The following is a 19,667-nucleotide window of genomic DNA, read 5'->3' on the forward strand; positions in this document are numbered from 1 at the left end:
GTACCAAGTCCAAGAGAGCCAAGAATGATCCTCCGTCACCTATTTTATCCTCTCAGAATCCTGTTCTAGATACTATCTTGGATGAAGTGCGGGGTCTTAAATCTTTCATGGCCACTACTAACGAGAAGCTTCAATTAATTGAGGATTGATGGATTACTATGGAAGCCAAGGTGTTTGACATGGAACAACGTATTAGTGATGTTCAGGACATTTCTACTAAAATCCCGCTTTTGGAACAAGAAATCCACCGTCTTAAACTTCATACTGAGGACCTTGAAAATCGAAATAGGCGCAACAACCTGCGCCTTTATGGTGTACCAGAAAATCTTGAGGGCTCTAATCTGCTTCTTTTTCTGAAGACATTTTTTCTGAACTTTTAGGCATTGCCCCTGATCCTGCACTAAATATTCAACGTGCCCATCGGCTAGGTCGTTTTCAACCTAATGCTTCCAAACCCAGAGGTATCATCATGCTGTTTCTGGAGTTCACTGACCTTATGCGAGTTCTTTCAGCTGCCAAACTAAAACGTCACCTTACTTGGTCGGGCCACAACATCTTTATTTCACAAGACTTATCGAATGCTACTAATGCACGAAGAAAGGAATTTCTGGCACTCCGTCCTCAAATGAGACAGTTGAATATTCGCTACGGCATCCTCCATCCATGTTTGTGTAAAATCACGCATGAAGGCTCCACACGTTCTTTTGATGACCCTCTTAAACTGAAAATGTTTCTTCAAAACCTATCTTCTTCTCCTGCAACTGGCTCTTCCTCCGTTCCATAACGTCCTCTATTCCTCTTGCTCTTTTATCTTTTCTCATATGGCTGATTAGTAATTTTCTATTTTTTCTTTTTTTTTATCTTGGTCTCTGCCGTCTAGTCTGTCGTTGGTGCTGTTACCCCCCATGCATTCCTTTTTATCTTTGTCTTTTAGGTCTGGACTTCTTTCCTTGATCTATCTTCTTTTACTTTACTTTCTGTCCCCCTTCTCTTGTTTTGCTTTGTTATTTTATACCCTTGTCGCATTTTCACTCATTTGTTGTTAGGTTATTTCTTGCTTATGTCCTGTGGAATTGTGTATTATATTACTGTTTTTGTCTTTTATTCTGATCAATTATGGTGTCTCTTTTTTTCTAGATGTCCCCCTGAAGTGTATCATCTCCTTCCATATTGTACCCCTCCGATCCTCCATTATGTGTAAGTTTGTTACATGGAATGCCCGTGGTCTTGGCAACCCTGTCAAACGTCAGAAGGTACTTTCTCATTTATCCAAACTAAACTCTCAAATATTTTTCATTCAAGAAACTCATTGTAATGAAGAAGAATCTCTAAAGTTGAAAAGGCAATGGGTTGGTCAAGTTGTACACTCCCCTGCCTCTAACAAGAAAGGGGGTGTTGCTATATTGTTTCACAAATCGTTATCCGTGCAAATTATTTCTACGCAACATGATGCTGATGGAAGATGGGTAATGGCCAAGGTTGTTGTACAGGGCAAGGATTTGATCCTATTGAATATTTATGGTCCGGTTACACCTGACCCCAAATTTTGTCATGATATTAAGGTTCTACTTTCTACTTTTGATTGTCCCAACACTATTATCGCAGGTGATGTTAATCAATGGATTGACCCCTTTTCTGATAGACAATCTAAGTCCAAATTCCAACCAGACAAGGCTCACAAGGCTTTTCAATCGGCCATTACCTCTCGTCCTTTATTTGATGTTTGGAAAACATGTAACCCTAACTCTCTTGAATTCACGTTTTTTTCTAATGTACACCTTACACGATCCAGGATTGATTATATTTTAGTTAGCAAATCCCTACTTCCTTCGATCCAATCCTCGGAAATTGGGTCAATTTTTATTTCTGATCATGCACCAGTCCTTACTGTCCTGGATCTCTCGTTAAGCCTTCAAAAATCTAGTCGTTGGAAACTTAATAACGCTCTGTTATCAGATACTACTTTCATTACAGAAGCTACTGCCTTTGTTCAAGAGTTTTTTATGTTTAATAATCCTTTAGCAACCTCTGTTTCTAATAATTGGGACGCTTTTAAGGCCTCCTTCCGGGCATTTACTATTTCTTATGTGTCTAAGAAAAAGAAAATTGCTAGGAATAAGTATTTAGCCTCTATTCAAAAGCTTAAGGTACTGGAGCATAATTATTTCACTTCCAAATCACCCTCGGCTCTGCATGAGCTCATTAAAGTGAAGTCTGAACTTAACAAACTGGCGACTGTGGAGGCTTGTAATATTCTTCTCAAAATTAAGTCTAAATATCATGGGGGTCAAAATAAAGCTGGCAAAATGTTAGCCAATTATTTAAAGGTCAAATCTGAACGTAAAAACATTGGTCCAATTTTAGACGAATCTACCAACAAATTAGTATCCTCAGATGACGACATTGCAAATATCTTTCACGATTACTATGAAATTCTATATTCTGATGACACCAATCCTTCTAATCAAAATTTAGATACCTTCTTTTCTGGCCTACCTTCTCCCCCTTCCTTACCTTGTGAATTTGAGTCATTGGAAGTTGCAATTTCTGCACATGAAATCATTAATGCCATTAAATCTTTAAAAAAATCTAAGGCCCCTGGACCGGATGGCTTTCCGGTTGAATTTTACTCTTCCTTTGCCTCACTTTTTGTCCCCAAGTTACTGACACTGTTTAATTCCTTTATTACTGATGCGAAGGCCTCTGGCTCATTTATGGATGCTCTAATAATCATCATTCCCAAACCTGACAAAGATCATTCCCTGTGCAAAAATTATCGCCCTATTTCATTAATCAATTATGACTGTAAGATATTTGCAAAGATCCTTGCTAGTCGACTTGAGAGTCTTCTTCCTTTATTGGTTAAGACTGATCAAGTTGGCTTTATTAAGGGTAGATTAGCCGCAGATAATGCCCGAATGTTTGCTAATATTATATCTCATGCAAAAAAAGTTAAATCTCCTCTTGCAGCAATGTCTCTAGATGCCGAAAAGGCGTTTGACCGTATTAATTGGCAATTTATGTTTAGAACCCTCCAATGGTTTGGTTTTGGTCCTTCCTTTATTTCATATATTAAATTACTGTACTCTTGTCCCCGAGCCAGTATTTTTGTAAATAATCACTTTTCTAAATCCTTTTCTTTGTCTCGGGGTACACGTCAGGGATGTCCTCTCTCCCCTTTGTTATTTGTCCTATGTCTTGAACCCTTCCTTGAGCGTATTCGGGTCAATGCCCATATTTCTGGCTTTACGTATAACTCAATAGAAATTAAATTATCCGCATATGCTGATGATATACTGGTATATATGGCTAATCCAATTACATCCCTTCCCCCCTTTATGGATGAGGTTCAGTTATACTCCAGCATTTCTGGTTATAAGTTGAATCTCTCTAAGACGGAAGTTTTACCCCTGAATTCGTTATTCTATCAATATATGTTTAACGATACTAACTTTACATGGTGTCCTATGAAAATTAAATACCTTGGAGTTTTGTTTTCCGCGTCCCTACCTGCCACGAATAAATATACATTTGCTGCATTAATTACTAAGATACAATCTTTGCTTCTCACTTGGTCCCCATTATTCCTTTCCTGGTGGGGTAGATTAGACACTATAAAAATGATGATTGTACCTCATGTCCTTTATATATTGTCTATGTTGCCTATTCGCATTCCCACTTCATATCTGTCACAAATTAATTCCATTTGTGTAAAATTTTTATGGAATAAGAAACATCCACGTATTTCCCTTATCAAACTTAAACGCCCCAAGTCTGAAGGTGGAGTACGTTTTCCCGATTTTAAGGCTTATCACTCAGCTTTTATAATCAAACAGTCCTTTGCTCTATCCTTTGATTTTGCATATACTCCTGTACCACGATGGATCGTTTTTGAGCGTTCCTCTTTAAAGGATTTTTCGTTTCAAAATGTGCTTTACATGTCTAATTGTTCTTTCATCTCTGCTAACCCTATTATAAAATATTCCCAAAATTTATTATACAATACATTCACTAAGGGTTTAACTCCGTTTCAAGGCTTTTTATCCCCCACTATCTGGTATAATAAATTTCTTTGATACAAGGACAAATCTTTTTATTACAAGCATTGGAAGGAGAAGGGCATTATTTTTGTTCATCAATTCATTTTTCAACACTCTATTATCCCCTTCTTGGATTTGCAAACACAATTTCACTTACCTGACACCTCTTTTACCGAATATCTTTTAGTTTCAGCTGCTATACAAACACAGTTAGCCTCGTTTGAATCTTATGCACCCACACCATCTCTTACTCCCCCAACACCATTATACAGTCTATTTTCTTTGCATAAGCCTAAAGCTGCTCTTGTCTATAAATTGTTGTTGTTACATAACACTGAGAGATCCAAATCCTCTACTGAGCTGGCATGGGAGGTAGATTTATCTCTTTCATTTACTATAGATGTATGGGATAAATTATGGTCCAAGTTATTTAAGGTCTCTGCGTCTGCTCGTATAACTCAATCCTTATATTTTATTTATAATAGAATTATTACTCCTGTTTGTATATCCAAGTTTTCACCATCCGCGTCTCCACTTTGCTGGTCTTGTTCTGAACATGCCGGCACTTTGAGACATCTCATTTATGACTGTACTAATGTGTTGACCTTTTGGAAATCAGTTTGGTCAAAATGTATGATCATCTTTAATTGTAAGCTAAGTTTGTCATTTCATAATGTTTTTCTAGGTTCCTCATCGCCTGATTTGGATGAATCCACGCATGTTTCTTTGTTGTTTGATCTTTTTATTGCATTAGCATTCAAAGTTATTTTATCTTCCTGGAAAGACAATTCGAAAATATCTTCATTAACATGGTGGAATTTTATTTGTGATGAACATCGAATTGCCAGTGTTTCTTCTTATGTCATTTCTCAAAAAATTAAAACTGATCTTCTCTGGCTTCCTTTCACATCTTCTCTCTCCTCACATGCTCCTCTTCCCTAATTTGGTTCTTCTTTTCTTTCTTTGATACTCTGCATGATTTTTGGACGTTTGCTATTTTTTCTAATTCATGTTTTATGACTGATGAGCTTTATTGTCTTACATTTTTTTCTATTCTATATTTTTTTTTTTATTCTTCTCTCTCCTTTTACTTTTCTTCCTTTTCTTTTCTTAGTTCTATTCCTTTTCTTCTCTTTCACTATTGCTTGATCATTCTATGGATATATTGTTTTTTATTAACTAGTTTACTATAATTTGTAAGTATGATATTGATTTCTGATTTGATTGTATCCTTTTTGTATTTCTCGTGTTTTATCCCTTTTTAAAACTCAATAAAAAATGTCTTAAACAAAAAAAAAATAAAGGATATTTGATTCGTCCGCCAGATACAAATTAAACAAGAACACGCAAAGTACACATAATGGTTTGAGTCCATTACCTGTGTATATTGTCCTTGAAATGGATGCACCTGTGCCCAGCCTTACCCTTGCCCACACATTGGTGTAAAGTAATTGGATGCCTCTGAGGAGTGATGGAGAGATACCCAAGCGCAGTAGCTTGCACCACAAGATATTGCACTGAACTGCATCAAAGGCTGAACGGAAGTCCACAAAACAGAGGTGTGATTTCTGGGAGCGAAATCTAGCTTGATCAATTAGCAAGGTAAGTATTAGGATGTTAGTAATAGGGCCTGTATTTTTTAAAAACCCTGTTTAGTTCACCAGGACCAGTGAGTCTTCCGCTGTCCAATCAATTAGCTTGGCCAACAAGAGCTTGGCAAAATATTTTACCTCCCAGTCTTGGGTGGTAATTTGATGGTAAAGATTTCTTCCCAGCTTTGGGGATCAGGGCTATGTTCAACCCCCACCAGTTGTCAGGGATAACCTGGTGGAAGAGAGCATAATTATAAAGGTGGCAGAGATGTTCGGCCCAGTATTGGGGGGTTCTCTTTGAAAATAGCCTGCGGAAGACCGTTGGGCCTGGGTGCACATTTATGGCACGGCGGGGCAATAATTTATTTCATATTGTCCAGTTAAATGGTATTGTGTGGATATTCAATTTGCAAATTTACAGACTTTGCTTCATGATTTACCTGGGCAATTTTGATCCCCCCAAACATTTTTGTGAGATTAGTAATCCAATAGGTTTCTGAGATGTTACAGGGTGGGGGGGGCGGCTAGTGACCTGCGGTGTGATTCATCAACCTCCAGAATTCTCTGGCATCTTTTCTTCTAGTGGCTATGAGAAGTTTGTGCCAACACCAGTCTGTCTCTTACTTAGCTGACTCCCATGTTGCTCTTTTATGTGACAACCTCAACTTGGGAAGGACAAACCTCCCTATTGGGGAACTTAAGCTGTTTCAGAGCAACTGCATAGCGTAATTCAACTTTCATGCTGTAATAAATTGGGCTATGGGTCTCCTAGGGCAACCTCCTGAAGGAGGCTTTAGTTTTCAGTGGGGTTGCCCCTGTTCAGCCCAAAAAAAAATGGGGAGCTGGGCCCATTGCTCTAGCGCTTCAAAGGTTAATTTACATGCAAACTCCTATTTCTTCCTTGCTTTGAGTTCGACCAGGGCAATGGATCTTGTTTAACAGTATAGCCTCCTGTAGTTGATTGTCGAGATTGTTCTAATATCCATTTGCGCTTGGTCGTATAGCTGACAGTGTAAGTTTAGCAGGATCATTTGAGGTTGGTGATCACTTTCTAGGCTAATACCTATCTCATAGAAGTTGATCATATGAAAGAGGGGGAAGGACACAAAAGTGTAGTCAATCACTGAGTTGGCCATTGCCAAGTGAAATATAGGCTGTGAAGGGGTATTAGGCTTAGTGCTGCTGTTTAAAGATCTCAGTCCCAAATGCTCCAGGTCATTAGCAAAGGTTCAACCCCTAAAGTCCCTCCTTTTTTGACCATGGTTGAAACGAAGGAATTTGTCAGAGCTGGTCTTGGATTTCCAAGATTTGGACACTGTGGGGCAGATTCACAGAACTAACTTAAGACAAAATCCTAAACTTACTACTTTTGGTATTCACAGAAATTAGGATTTTGTCTTAAGTTTGTCTTAAGACAAACTTAAGACAGACTTAAGACAGACTTAAGACAGACTTAAGACAAACTTAAGAAAGACTTAAGACAGACTTAAGACAGACTTAAGACAAATTTAAAACAAATTTAAAACAAAATCCTAACTTAAGTCTGTCTTAAGTCTGCCTTAAGTCTGTCTTAAGTTTTTCTTAAGACTGTCTTAAATCTGTCTTAAGTCTGTCTTAAGTTTGTCTTAAGACAAACTTAAGACAAAATCCAAACTTCTGTGAATACCAAAATTAGTAAATTTACGATTTTGTCTTAAGTTAGTTCTGTGAATCGGGCCCGGACTGTTGCATCCAGCAGGTTCCTGTTATGATCGCTTGTTATAAGAATGCATGGTATAAGATTTGCAGATGTTTGGTCAATAATGAATGGCAACAAAATATAGATTTTTTCACCCCTTCTCTTTGCAGGCATGGGGTAATGTAATTGTTTATGATCAGTAAAGGATGGTCACAGTCAAGGAAACATTCTGAAAGCTTCACAGCTTGCACATTAGGATGGTCTATGTGACTCTCTTCTATTTTAGCATTGATCTCAGCCACAACATACATGGCTAGGCTGCCAGTGGGATGACACCAGGACATGCAGGGAGATCCGAAGAGGCTATGGCCGAGGTTTTCTGAAATATTTCCACACAAAAGAACTTTATGTAGTCTGGAAAGTGCGCATCTTTTATTTTACTTGAGAGGCTTAATACATTCCATCAACAAATTGTAACACGTCCCCTATTTTGCTTGTCGTGTAGATATTTGTTTTGTTAAAAGTTACTGTGCCCATTTGTGTTTGGCTGCAGTGTGCCTGGGAGCAATGCCCAGTCAGTTGTTGCTTGGCTTAGTGTCCTGTTAACATCGCTGTTATAGTTTGTATAGGTATCTGGAGAGCTTAGTATTGATGACCAGTGGCTCCTTGCTCCTCTAAGAACTGACGTGTAATGAGATTGATTATGCAATAGAGCAAATGTTTCTTTTTTGCACCTTGCTCTTGATGAAATTAAAGGAGCTGACCATTGGTCAAAGTTGTTATTTGCTAAGAAATGTGGGTATGCTTCCTCCTCAGGAGGTGAGATCTCAATGCCCCACTTTGCATAGTACAAATTTCTCCATCCCCGCCTGCTCTTCAAGCAAAGGACATTTCCATGTAATTACATTAGATTCTTTCATTTTGGGTTTTAGGGGGCAGAGAAAAGCTACTGAGTATGTATATGTTGATTTAATATGGCGTAAAGTAGGAATTACCTGATCCATACGGAGCATGTTGCCTCTATTAATTATGTCAAATTGCTCTCAAGATTGTTATTTAGGATAGAAGGTTAGTTTACATAACCTCTCAAGGATGTTGCTAACCATGAGATCTTGTTGGTTACCAGTCGGCATGAGGGTTGGAATTTTATATTTACCCTGCGGTCAGATCTTGTAGAGACAGGCCGCTCTACAAATCCTTTGGTATGAGGAGGGGATCTGTTGACAGTGAGTTAGGTGGCTGGCTTTCTCTGTTTTCGATTGTGGTAGATAGTTGGTCCCGTTTACATCGGACTGAGATGTCCATAGGGCAACTTCAACGGCTTGAAGGCCTGACAGGATATCTTCATGTGCCAAGTCGTAAGCTTCCTCGTCTGTGCCTGATGCTCTGTCTTATCAAGGCCTCCTGAAGTACCTGCTTAAGCAGCTGGTTGTTACATGTGGTTGTTTGCACTTAAAGAGCTTTGAGATTCTCCATGTAGTCATTGTCTCCATTAGCAGAATGTGTTCCACTGGAAGCGACTCCATTGAGCCCATGTGCAGCCTCCTCCTCTGGTAAGTCATTGTCTGAAGCTTTGAGCCTAGGGGCTCGTCTAAACGGAAAACAAAAAAAAGGACTATGCTCTGATACAATAGATCCAGAGTGGCAACCATCTTAGAGTTATAGAGGCATGGTTGGGGAACAAGGGAAAATCGCACAAATGGGGTATTTACAAATAGTGGAAGTTTATATAAACCAATGGGTATTCAAGAGAGTATCCATTATTGGTGTAGAGTCAATGAAGGGGAGCAGACACAACAGCATAATGAAGGATAAACAAAGAAAGAAGAATATGCTCTAGTTCCATGGGCCCAGAGCAGCAGGCATCTTAGAGTTATAGGGACAAGGTTGGGAAAACAAAGATGAGGCAGTAGTTATGCTTTAATGGAGGAACTAGTAAAAATCAAACAAGGGGGTCATATAAAAGAAGATGTGGAAGATTTTTAAAAAACAACCGGATTTGATAGAGAACCCATTATTGATGTACAGTCACTAAAGGGGGTGCAGAAAAAACAACAGACAGAGTAATAAAAAGCATAACATAAACAAGCATTTGCAATGCAATAGGTCTTGCATTTGCACATTTTTGAGCTATTGACATTGTAAATGAGAATGCCTTTTATTTGTGTTTTGAAAACCTGCAAGTTGTGCATAAACACGCACTTTGCACTTATAGGGCCCGATTCACAGAACTAATCTGAGACAAAATCCTAAACGTACTACTTTGGGTATTCACAGAATGCACTTACTACATTTGGTTAAACGTACTACTTTTGCTTAAAATTACTACTTTGGTATTCACAAAAGACATTTAGTAGTAGTAAACTAACTTTCCTACTACTAAATGCCTTCTGTGCATACCAAAAGTAGTAAGGGTAACCAAAAGTAGTAAGTTTAACCAAAAGTAGTAAGTGCCTTCTGTGAATACCAAAAATAGTATGTTTAGGATTTTGTCTCAAATTAGTTCTGTGAATTGGGCTCATAGTTGTTGCTTACGAGAAGCAAGGTTGGCAGTAATTGCGCCTGTTTTTCTGCCAGCCTTGCTTCTGGCAAGCAAGGACAATAGGTACAAAGTGCGTGTTTCCACACCACTTTTATGTTTTTAAAACATATAAATGCAAGGCATTGTCATTTACAATGTCAATAACTCAAACGTTTGCAAATGCGAGACCTATAGCATTGCAAATGCTTGTTTTTCATATCACTGTCAACAATGCCAGTACCTTAAACTCTCGCAATATCGATCCCTATTGCATTGCAAGTGTTTGTTATATTTACTGATCTAAAATTGCTTATACCACTTGGATTGATAAATTTAAAAAAGGAAAATACATTTACGCAAAAACACTAGGGGGCATATTATCAAGCGAGTTATCGCCACTTTATCAGCACTATCCTGCCGCTAATGTTTTTTTTTTAATCCCTCTATGGTCAAGCTGGCGTTAACAGGCGTTAGCGACAGCTTTCCGGCGATAGCAGTTGGATTTTTTATCGTCTTTCATGCCAGCGATATTTATCGCAAATGACATGCAAAGTAGGCGTTCCTTCCCAAAACTTCACGGAAAAAGTTGCTAACACAACATCGCACTATTATCAATGAGGCCCCGGACCCGCGAAGCGACAAGAAAAGTCGCGCCAAGCCCTGTTAGCACCAGGAATTTAATACCAGATAAAAGCATGACTTAAACTGGTGATGAATGGAGCTACATAGGAAAGACTAGGCCACAGTTCCATCAGAAGAGCTACAGACGCCATGGAGGTGGTGATCATGCAGTTTAGGGGTCCCACGAAGGCAACAACAACCACTGCCATTGCCACCTCCCCCAAGACCACCCCCAAGGCAGCGACAAAGAAGACAGCAGGTACTGCGCAGACGTCACAGGCGCAAGTCCAGCGGGCATGCAGGATCTCATCATGGTAATCCTGGATGTTGGGGGGCTTGAGGGAGGTTGTTGATGTGTGCTGCACTTGGCCCTTGGTGCTCAAATCTGCATTTAACTGTTATTGTACATCTTTTCTATGGTAGGTGGACTGATAGGCAACTTTTTCAAAGTCCACACTTGCAGGTTAGCGTGCGTTTTTTTAACGGTAAGAGCTTATCACTTGTTTCTGTCCGCTATCGCCGGTTTTCCTATCGCCATCCAGCAGCGGTTAGCGTCAGTTTTCACGGAAGCTATCGCCTGTTAGCGCCATGTTTATTATAGAGCGATAACAGGGCGGAAGAAACAGGCGATAGACGGCGATAGAAAAACTAGCGTTAAGCTAGGTTAGCATTAGTTATTGCCAGTCCTTGATTATTTGCCCCTACTTGTAGTGAGGAAAGGCCCAGTGGCAAATGGCAGCTGCCAAGATCTCCCAACATAAAACTGTAGTGTTCCTATTACAGAATGTTATGAGTCCTCTGGGGTTCCAGGTTCTACTCTGGACGGGCAGTTGGTTTTCCTATGTACTGCCTGGAAGTGGTGGTCTAAGCTGTTCTCTCCTAGATGGAATAAACATACGTGGAAATCTCGTTTGGCTTCTTCTCTACTTACTTCATATTGGCGACGAGCGGGATGCAAGGAGAGGACAGCGTTCACTTTATGGAAGTATTTGAAAGGTATTAATTTTTTTTGGGGAACCTAGTGCGTGAATGCACCGGGGGCTGTTTCAAAAAGTTGTGTTGTGATTGCACCTGCGGCTGTGTTGGCGACTGAACATCCAGTTTGTCGTGTGAGCCGTGGACAAGAAGATCGCCAGCTGTGCAAAGTGCCCCGAGTCCAATATAATTGGATACAGTGGTGGAGCCCGAGAGTGGTTGTGTCAACAACGAGCGTTTCAATTGCCTGCAACAAACGTTTATGAGGCGTGCTCGCTCGAAAATTGGCAGTGTTTCGACATTTATTTAACTGGATCATGTACTACAACAAGAAAATTTGAAAGTACACAAGAAGTTACTTTACCAGCTTTTGGAACTCCACCTCAGGGTTCAGTGTTCACGCACTTCCACGCTCGGAATCGAACGACGCTGGGAGTGTGAAGAGAATAAAACGGAGCATGATGGGAGCGTGATGACATCACACGTTTTTGGCGGCCATCTTAAGTGGGGAACTCATCCGCTAGTGCGGTTCTTTTGTCATTTAAGAGCATTTTCACGTAACTTTGGTGGGAAAAAGTGCGAGCATTATTTCGGTGATTCGCACACCGTTCATGTAAAGATAGTGTTTCTTTTACTGTGTTTCTGTAGGGTACATTTCATGTTTAAGAAAATAAGCAAATAGAAAAGAAAAAATAATAATACTAATATTGCCACCAGTACAACACTGATTTTATGTAAATATACTAGTCAACATTCAAAATTTTATGGTTTTATAATTCGAATATTGAAGTGGAATTTATATCATTTGTATATTCACTATGTCCAACATTTCAGCACCTCCACATTTCTTACCCTCTGCTGGTGAGCCTAAAATGGAGTGGGATTTATGGAACCCCATGTTTATAGCCTATGTAGAAGTCTTAGAAGAGGATGATTGTACTCCCAAAAGAAAATTAGATCTTTTGAGACATTGTTTAGGGGGCCAGGGGATTAAAGAATTTGATAATTTACCCCCTCTAGAGAGTACAGAAGGAGTAAATGTTTTCGAAGTGGCTGTTAAGAAAATGAGTATCAGGTTTGGGAAAAAAACCAATGTGGTAATGGAAAGATTTAAATTTTATTCTCGTGCTCAAAAAGAAGATAAGTCAATTGAAAGTTATGTATCTGCTCTACGTTCATTAGCAGGCTCATGTGCATTTGATACCATTAATTATGAGCAAGTGTTAAGAGATCAAATAATGATGAAGACAAAAAGTAAGAAAATACAAGAACGATTGTGGTTAGGCACGGAATCGTCATTAAGTGCAGTAGTTAATATTGCCAAAGGCATTGAACAGTCTGAAAAGTTTGTCAATGAGATCAGAGGCCAACCTCAAGGTTGTAATGCAAAAGTACAAGACTCCATAGTTGAGGTATCTCTTGTTAAAAATCAATTTGCAACAAAAAGACCGCAGTTTGTTAATAGGAAGGACTCTAGTTTTAAAGATAACAAATTCATCAATAGAAGAAACCCTGTTATATGTTACAGATGTGGGAGTTTCGACCACGTTGGTAACTACAAAGAGTGCCCTGCTTGGAGTAAAATTTGCATTAAGTGCAAGAAAGCAGGCCACTTTGGGAAAATGTGTAGGTCAATACAGAAGGTTAATTGTGTAACATGTGAAGAGGAAGACATTTCCACGGAATTCAATGAATTCAATTGTATCTCTTGTGTATGTGAAAGCAATTGTAAAGGTTTTCCATCTGCTACAATATTAATTGATGGGAAAGAGGTGTTAATGATGATTGATTCTTGTGCATGGTACTCTATTATTGGCAAGGATCTGTTTAAAAAATTGTGGGGCAGCAAACCATTGTTACCCCCAGATATCAAACCAGGTAGTTATTCTGGACACAATATTGACCTGGAGGGTTTTATTTGGGTAGATTTTGCATTTAAAGGGAGAAAAAGTAGAGAGAAATTGTATGTTGCGACCAAGGGAGTATCCATATTAGGATGGCCACACCAACAAGAATTGGGGAACAAATTGGATCCCAATGCCTCGCCGCCTGTGTATAGTGTTTCTGCAGATGATGAGGCATTTGTACAAATTATAAAACACTTGTATCCTAAAGTATTTTAAGATACTCTTGGAAAATACATAGACTTTAAACATAAGATCATTCTTAAAGATTCCGCGGTAGCAGTAAGACACAAAGTCCGCAATGTACCTTTGGCTTACCGGACCAAATTGAAAGACATATTAGCGGATCTAGTGTCTAGGAGTGTGATTGAACCAATAGTATCTTCCCCATGGGTTTCTCCGGGGGTTCTTTCCCTCAAAAGTAATGGGGATCTGCGTCTATGTGTTGACTTACGCAGCTTGAATAAAGAGATCTGGATTGACAGACATCCTTTGCCCAACATACATGAGTTGATCTCAACTCTCTCAGGTGCATGCGTGTTCTCTACAGTGGATTTGGCTAGTGCGTACCTCCAAATTATGTTACACGAGGAATCCAAATCACTGACAGCATTTATTACACCCGAAGGTATGTTCCAATTCCTACGAATGCCCTTTGGGTTAGCTAGTGCAGCTTCAGTTTTTCAGAGGATCATGAAAGAGGTGTTGGAAGGTTGTCCTGGTGCAATTGCGTTCCAAGACGACTTCTTAATTTTTGGGAAAAATTTTGAAGAACATGACTCTAACCTAAAAAAGGTTCTGGATAGTATACAAAAGAAAGGTCTAACGCTAAAATTCTCTAAATGTAGGCTCAGGAAAAATAGTGTTGAATATTTAGGACATGAAATATCAAGCAAAGGAATCAAGCCTAAATTAGACCATGTGATTAGTGTTCAGAAGGCACCGGCACCTACCACGAAAGAGCAGTTGTTGTTTTTTCTAGGTTTAACTGAATTCTACAGTAAGTTTGTGAAGAATTATTCTTCAAAAGTATTCCCTTTACGTGAATTATTGAAGAAATATGCAAAATTTGTCTGGGGTGAGGAGCAGAATCTAGCCTTTGGAGTTTTAAAAAATGATATCAGCTCTGCGCCTTTTTTGAGACCGTTTGATATTGGCGGAGAATGCATAGTAGCTGTGGATGCTAGTAGCACAAGCTTAGGGGCGGTGCTTATGCAAAAGAATTTTGGAGAAGAGTTTGTAGTATCTTATGCCTCTAGGTCACTGCGTGGGGCAGAATACAACTACTCCACGATTGAGAGAGAGTTGCTTGCTTGCACTTGGGCTGCTCAACATTTTAGACAATTTTTGTGGGGGACGAAGTTTCAATTGAGAACAGACCATAAACCCCTGATAAACATGTTAGCAGCAGGAGGTGGCAGAACACTTACGGCGCGTTTGGCAAGATTAGCTGCTAAATTGCAAGAATATCAATGTTCTGTTGTGTACATTCCTGGCCGAATTAATGTACATGCTGATTGTATGTCACGACTTTCGTTGCCTTTGTCTGATGTTCCAAAGCTGGATAGGGACAAAGAAGAATGTGATGTAGCTTACACTATGGAGGATGTTAATCATAGTGTGAGTTTGGATACTATTTCTGAGGAACTGTGGGCAAAGGCAATGTCTAATGATGTGACACTGAACAGTGTGATAAAATATTTACGTGTTGGTTGGCTGAAAGAGAGAAAGTTGCATGGAGAAATCAGTTTGTTTTTTAAAATTAAGGATGAACTTATGTTTTCACATGGCGTTGTAACCAGGGGAGATAAAATAGTTCCCCCGCGAGGAATCAGAGATAAGTTGATCAATTTGTCTCATGAAGGACAATTGGGCATGTCCTACACTAAACGACGTTTAAAGGAATTTTATTGGTGGCCTTGCATTGATGGCATGGTAGAAAAATGGGTTAGAGATTGTGCCCAATGCTCTAAAAGTGATAAGTCAGTCAAACCTTTATTGGTGGATGTTTCTCCCATTGAATATTTGCAAGTACCATGGAAGAAATTGTGTGTTGACATAATTGGCCCTTTGTGTCTTACACCTGTAAAACATGTTTTTGCTTTAGTTTTGGTAGATTATTTCTCGAAATGGCCAGAGGTAAAAATTGTAGACAAAATTACCTCGACTCAAGTTATAGAGTTCTTGGACAATATTTTCAGTAGGGAAGGTTTGCCTGCTGTACTTGTCTCTGATAATGGCCCACAATTCATTAGTAAAGAGCTAGAATTGTTCTTAAACAAATGTGGTATTGTCCACAAGAGAGTGTCTAATTACAATCCCATGGCCAATGTTCAAGTTGAACGGTTCAACAGAGTGGTAAAAGAATCAATACAATTAGCTATTAAGAGTAACATGGATTGGAGGAAAGTTTTGAGAGCCACTTTGCTCATGTATCGTACATCTCCTCACTCTGTAACTGGTTGCTCTCCGTTTGAAATGTTGAGGGGAAGGAAAGCCAGTTCAAAGCTCAGGCCTTGGTGGTTAAAGACTAATGACTTTAACGATCCTATGTTGGATCTCAAAGTAGTCAGAGAACGTGTACTAAAGTATCAAGACAAAATGCGAAGAGAGAATTGCAAAAATCGTTCTTCTAATCATAAAGTTAGAGTGGGTGATTTGGTACGAGTAAAGTTTGGGTGTCCTGACAAAAAATGGTCTAAATGGTCTGATCCTATCAAGGTAATTGAGGTCTTTAGCAAAGCTGTCAGAGTGCAAGGTGGGAAAATTTGGAATTTTAGACGGGTGTCCATGTATAGGTCTAACAATAGTTTTAGCAAACTGAATGTTATGCCTCAAAAGGATACAGTAATTAATGAGAACAGGGATGATTTTCAGAATTGTTTAGATGCTTTTGATGGCTCTCATTCAGGACCAGATTTTTGTGTTCCTCCTTCTAATGTTCAAGATACATTTGAGACTACTGAAGATTCAACTCCAATTCCGGTTAGTGATGTAGCAACAAGTATTTCTCCTTCTGTGAATCAAAATGTTGTACCTGGGGAGTGTTTGCCTAGGCAGAATGATGAGATATCTATCCCAAGAAGGAGTTCTCGCATCAGGAAATTACCTGTTAAGATGAATGATTTTGTTAGATTGTAATTCTTTTCTCATGTCAATTATCTTGTATGTTTATTTTTATGCAATTTTTTTTTTTTTCTTTTTCAAAGGGGAAAGGTGTGTAGTGTTCTTATTACAGAATGTTATGAGTCCTCTGGTTCTACTCTGGACGGGCGGTTGGTTTTCCTATGTACTGCCTGGAAGTGGTTGTCTAAGCTGTTCTCTCCTAGATGGAATAAACATACGTGGAAATCTCGTTTGGCTTCTTCTCTACTTACTTCAAAAACAAAAAGAACATTTTATTTAATGTGCCACTGGGTGTGGAAGAGCAACAAAGGAGATGGTGGGAAGTGGGGTTGGGTGGAAAATATACGTGCTTCAACTGAGAGCAGGCCTCTTCATAAACTCCGGATTACAGTGTAATCAGAATGGTAAAAGGTAACAACGAACAGCATGCTTGAACCTTGTGGTGGAAATAATTTTAGTGCCACGAAAGGACAGACTAATATGTGAGTAATTGTCTTTGTGTGGGCACCCTGTATACACACAGGACACAAATGAGAATATAAAATGATAAAATGAATAATGCCTTTCTATCCTGCAATTCATTTCTGGGCACATGATCCAGGCAACATCTCTTAATATCTAATTTTTCAGTAGATTGTTTGTTCTCCTGCAAATATTATTTATTTCTTTATTTTAACTGTATAAGCAGTTCTCATTATAACAGCAATAATAATAGAAACGTGAGCAGATTTTGTTTGTTTACAGTAACACACATTTTGTAATAAGCAAAGGCCAAGTGGCAAACGGCAGCTGACAAGACCTCCCTACAGAATACAAAATGAAAAAGAAAATAGGTGTTGGAGAGCAACAAAGGAGACAGTGGGGGGAGCAATGGATAGTCAGCGGCATGAGGGAGCAACGGAGGTGCTTGAGACTGACCAGCTGCGCGAAGAGGAGGAAATTATTAGCAGACCTTTAAAAACCGTAACATGCTCCCTGGAAAATGCATTTAAAATGAAGAATATTTTTGAACGTGCTTGGGTTAAATTTTAAGTGAACTTTACTTGACCCTTCGGTTAAGTTACTGGCCTTCTATAAGATAAGAGTGCCAGACTGCAGAAGAAAATAAAATAAAGAAAAAGGGCTATACTATAAAGGGACAACGGAGGAACGAGCCAAGTGTAAAATAAAAACTTCAGCACTGACCCAGTAAGTAGCGTTCCTCACATAAGCGACTGCATCTTGTGGTGGGAGGCCCAGCTCATTGATGATGCACACCAACAGAGGGGGATGCAGTGGTAAAGATAGAAGATGGACACTGCATTTTGTGTATTTTCCTCCCTGTTAGAACCAACACACATTCAATTCAGATTGATGCAAACATTGCCACTCATTAATGGACTAAGCTGCTATTTAAAGGTTTGTTTTTTAAGTTACATTTGGAAAGGTAGCAGACTAAAAATAATATAATAAGGATCGCATGGGGACCCAGCAGTCGAAGGAATACATGGGTCATGATAAGTGCTATCAAGACCGATCGGGTATGCAAGCCAAAATAAATGACATACACAGGAAGGAATATAAAACACGCTGCGATTCGGGAGAGGGGTTGTGAGCCAGCGGGTTCACACAACTTGTGTTTTACTTTAAAATAGCTTATTAAGGATCACATGGGAACCCAGCAGGCGAAGGAATGCGGTGCAGTCATCGAAATTGCTGGTGCCTGTGCAAATAAGAACGCACTGCGATGTATAAAACAAAAATGAAAAGAATCGGGACGGCCAAATTAAATCAAACTGGTGGCAAGCAGTGTGGCGCACATAAAAAAAAAAAGTGCTGAAAAAACAAAAAATGAAGCAATTGAGCGTAAGGAGACCATGATTGGCCGGTGCTCCTCACCTTTGACCGGAAGCGAATTATCGCTGTGTGAACGTCTTTACAGGAAAGATGGGCAAGAGGGGAGGGAACCTATGGTAAGTAGCGGGTGGGAATAAAGTGGTTTTATTTAACACAACAGGTCTTGCAGACAATGCATGCGCGCTGATGCTCGACCTGAAAAGAGGAATTTACTAGGGAAATTGGCATGCCATATTCATGACTTTGAATGACTGAATAAAAAAGGCATCAAGAAAAAGTAAAGTTCATTGTGTTCAGTCAAAGTATGCACTTCAGTTCTTCCTTGTTCAGAATTTCATTGATGTTAACTCCAATGGGGGGTGTTGAGAGGACCGAAATCACTTGCCAACATGGGTAATTTTCTGTGTGGTGCATTGCAAAGAAATACTCAACTAGAGGAACAGAAAGGACGCTGCAGCAGAGTCTACTTTAATGTTGCCCATTCTAATATTTTTTTTCTTTGTTTTCTGGCCTATATAGGCCAGTCTGCATTGAAAGAGAATAGCATATAATACATTGTTGGTATAGCAGGTAGAAAATGTTTTCAAAACAATCCTCTTATCGCCATACGAGAACTACTTGCTCTCAGTTGTGATTGGACAAACACTACACTGGCCACATTTACAGTGTCCCATCAATGGAGGGTATGGGTGTATCATTTCTTGGTATTGCAGCCTGGACCAAATAGTCTTTCAGGTGTTTTCCTTTATAAAGGCAAACATCGGTGTCTCCAATGCAAGGCAACCTGCTCTTATGACATACCAGTGCTTTTTGATACTTCTCATAACAAGATTAGAGACAGAAGAAATTGTGGCGGCTCATATCATTCTCTAAGGTTTTTCTTTAGATTTGGGTATCACTCTCAATAGAGAATCTTTCCTCCAGAATGTGCTATGAGGGGAACCCATAGCACACTTTGGAACAAATGGGTCAACCTTTGAGGAGCATCAGGCTTCATTGACCTGAAAGGACTTAAATATTTAGTAAGTGCCCTTTAAGAGCCTATGATTTTTGCAAATCTTTGTGAAAGCTGTGCTATAAAATGACCCAGTTTTATCAAAATGCTCTCGGCGGGAGAACCACCCAGAACCCCTCCTAGAAGAGGTTGGGCACACTCACTTTACTCGCTAGCTACATTTCCAGGCAGGTAATATGACCCACCACATTCGGAGATCACCAGTCACTGCTCCAAAAACAGAAGACGTTGGGCCATATTATCAAGAACGGCGATAACATTATCGCCGCTTTAGCGGCAGGAAACTGCTGCTAAAGCGGCGATAAGGGGCTTGATAATATGCCCTAGAAAATTCAAATACAAGCCCAGGTTCTGGTGTG

Source organism: Triturus cristatus, chromosome 8 (assembly GCF_964204655.1).
Source record: "Triturus cristatus chromosome 8, aTriCri1.1, whole genome shotgun sequence".
In the NCBI taxonomy this organism is placed as follows: Eukaryota; Metazoa; Chordata; class Amphibia; order Caudata; family Salamandridae; genus Triturus; species Triturus cristatus.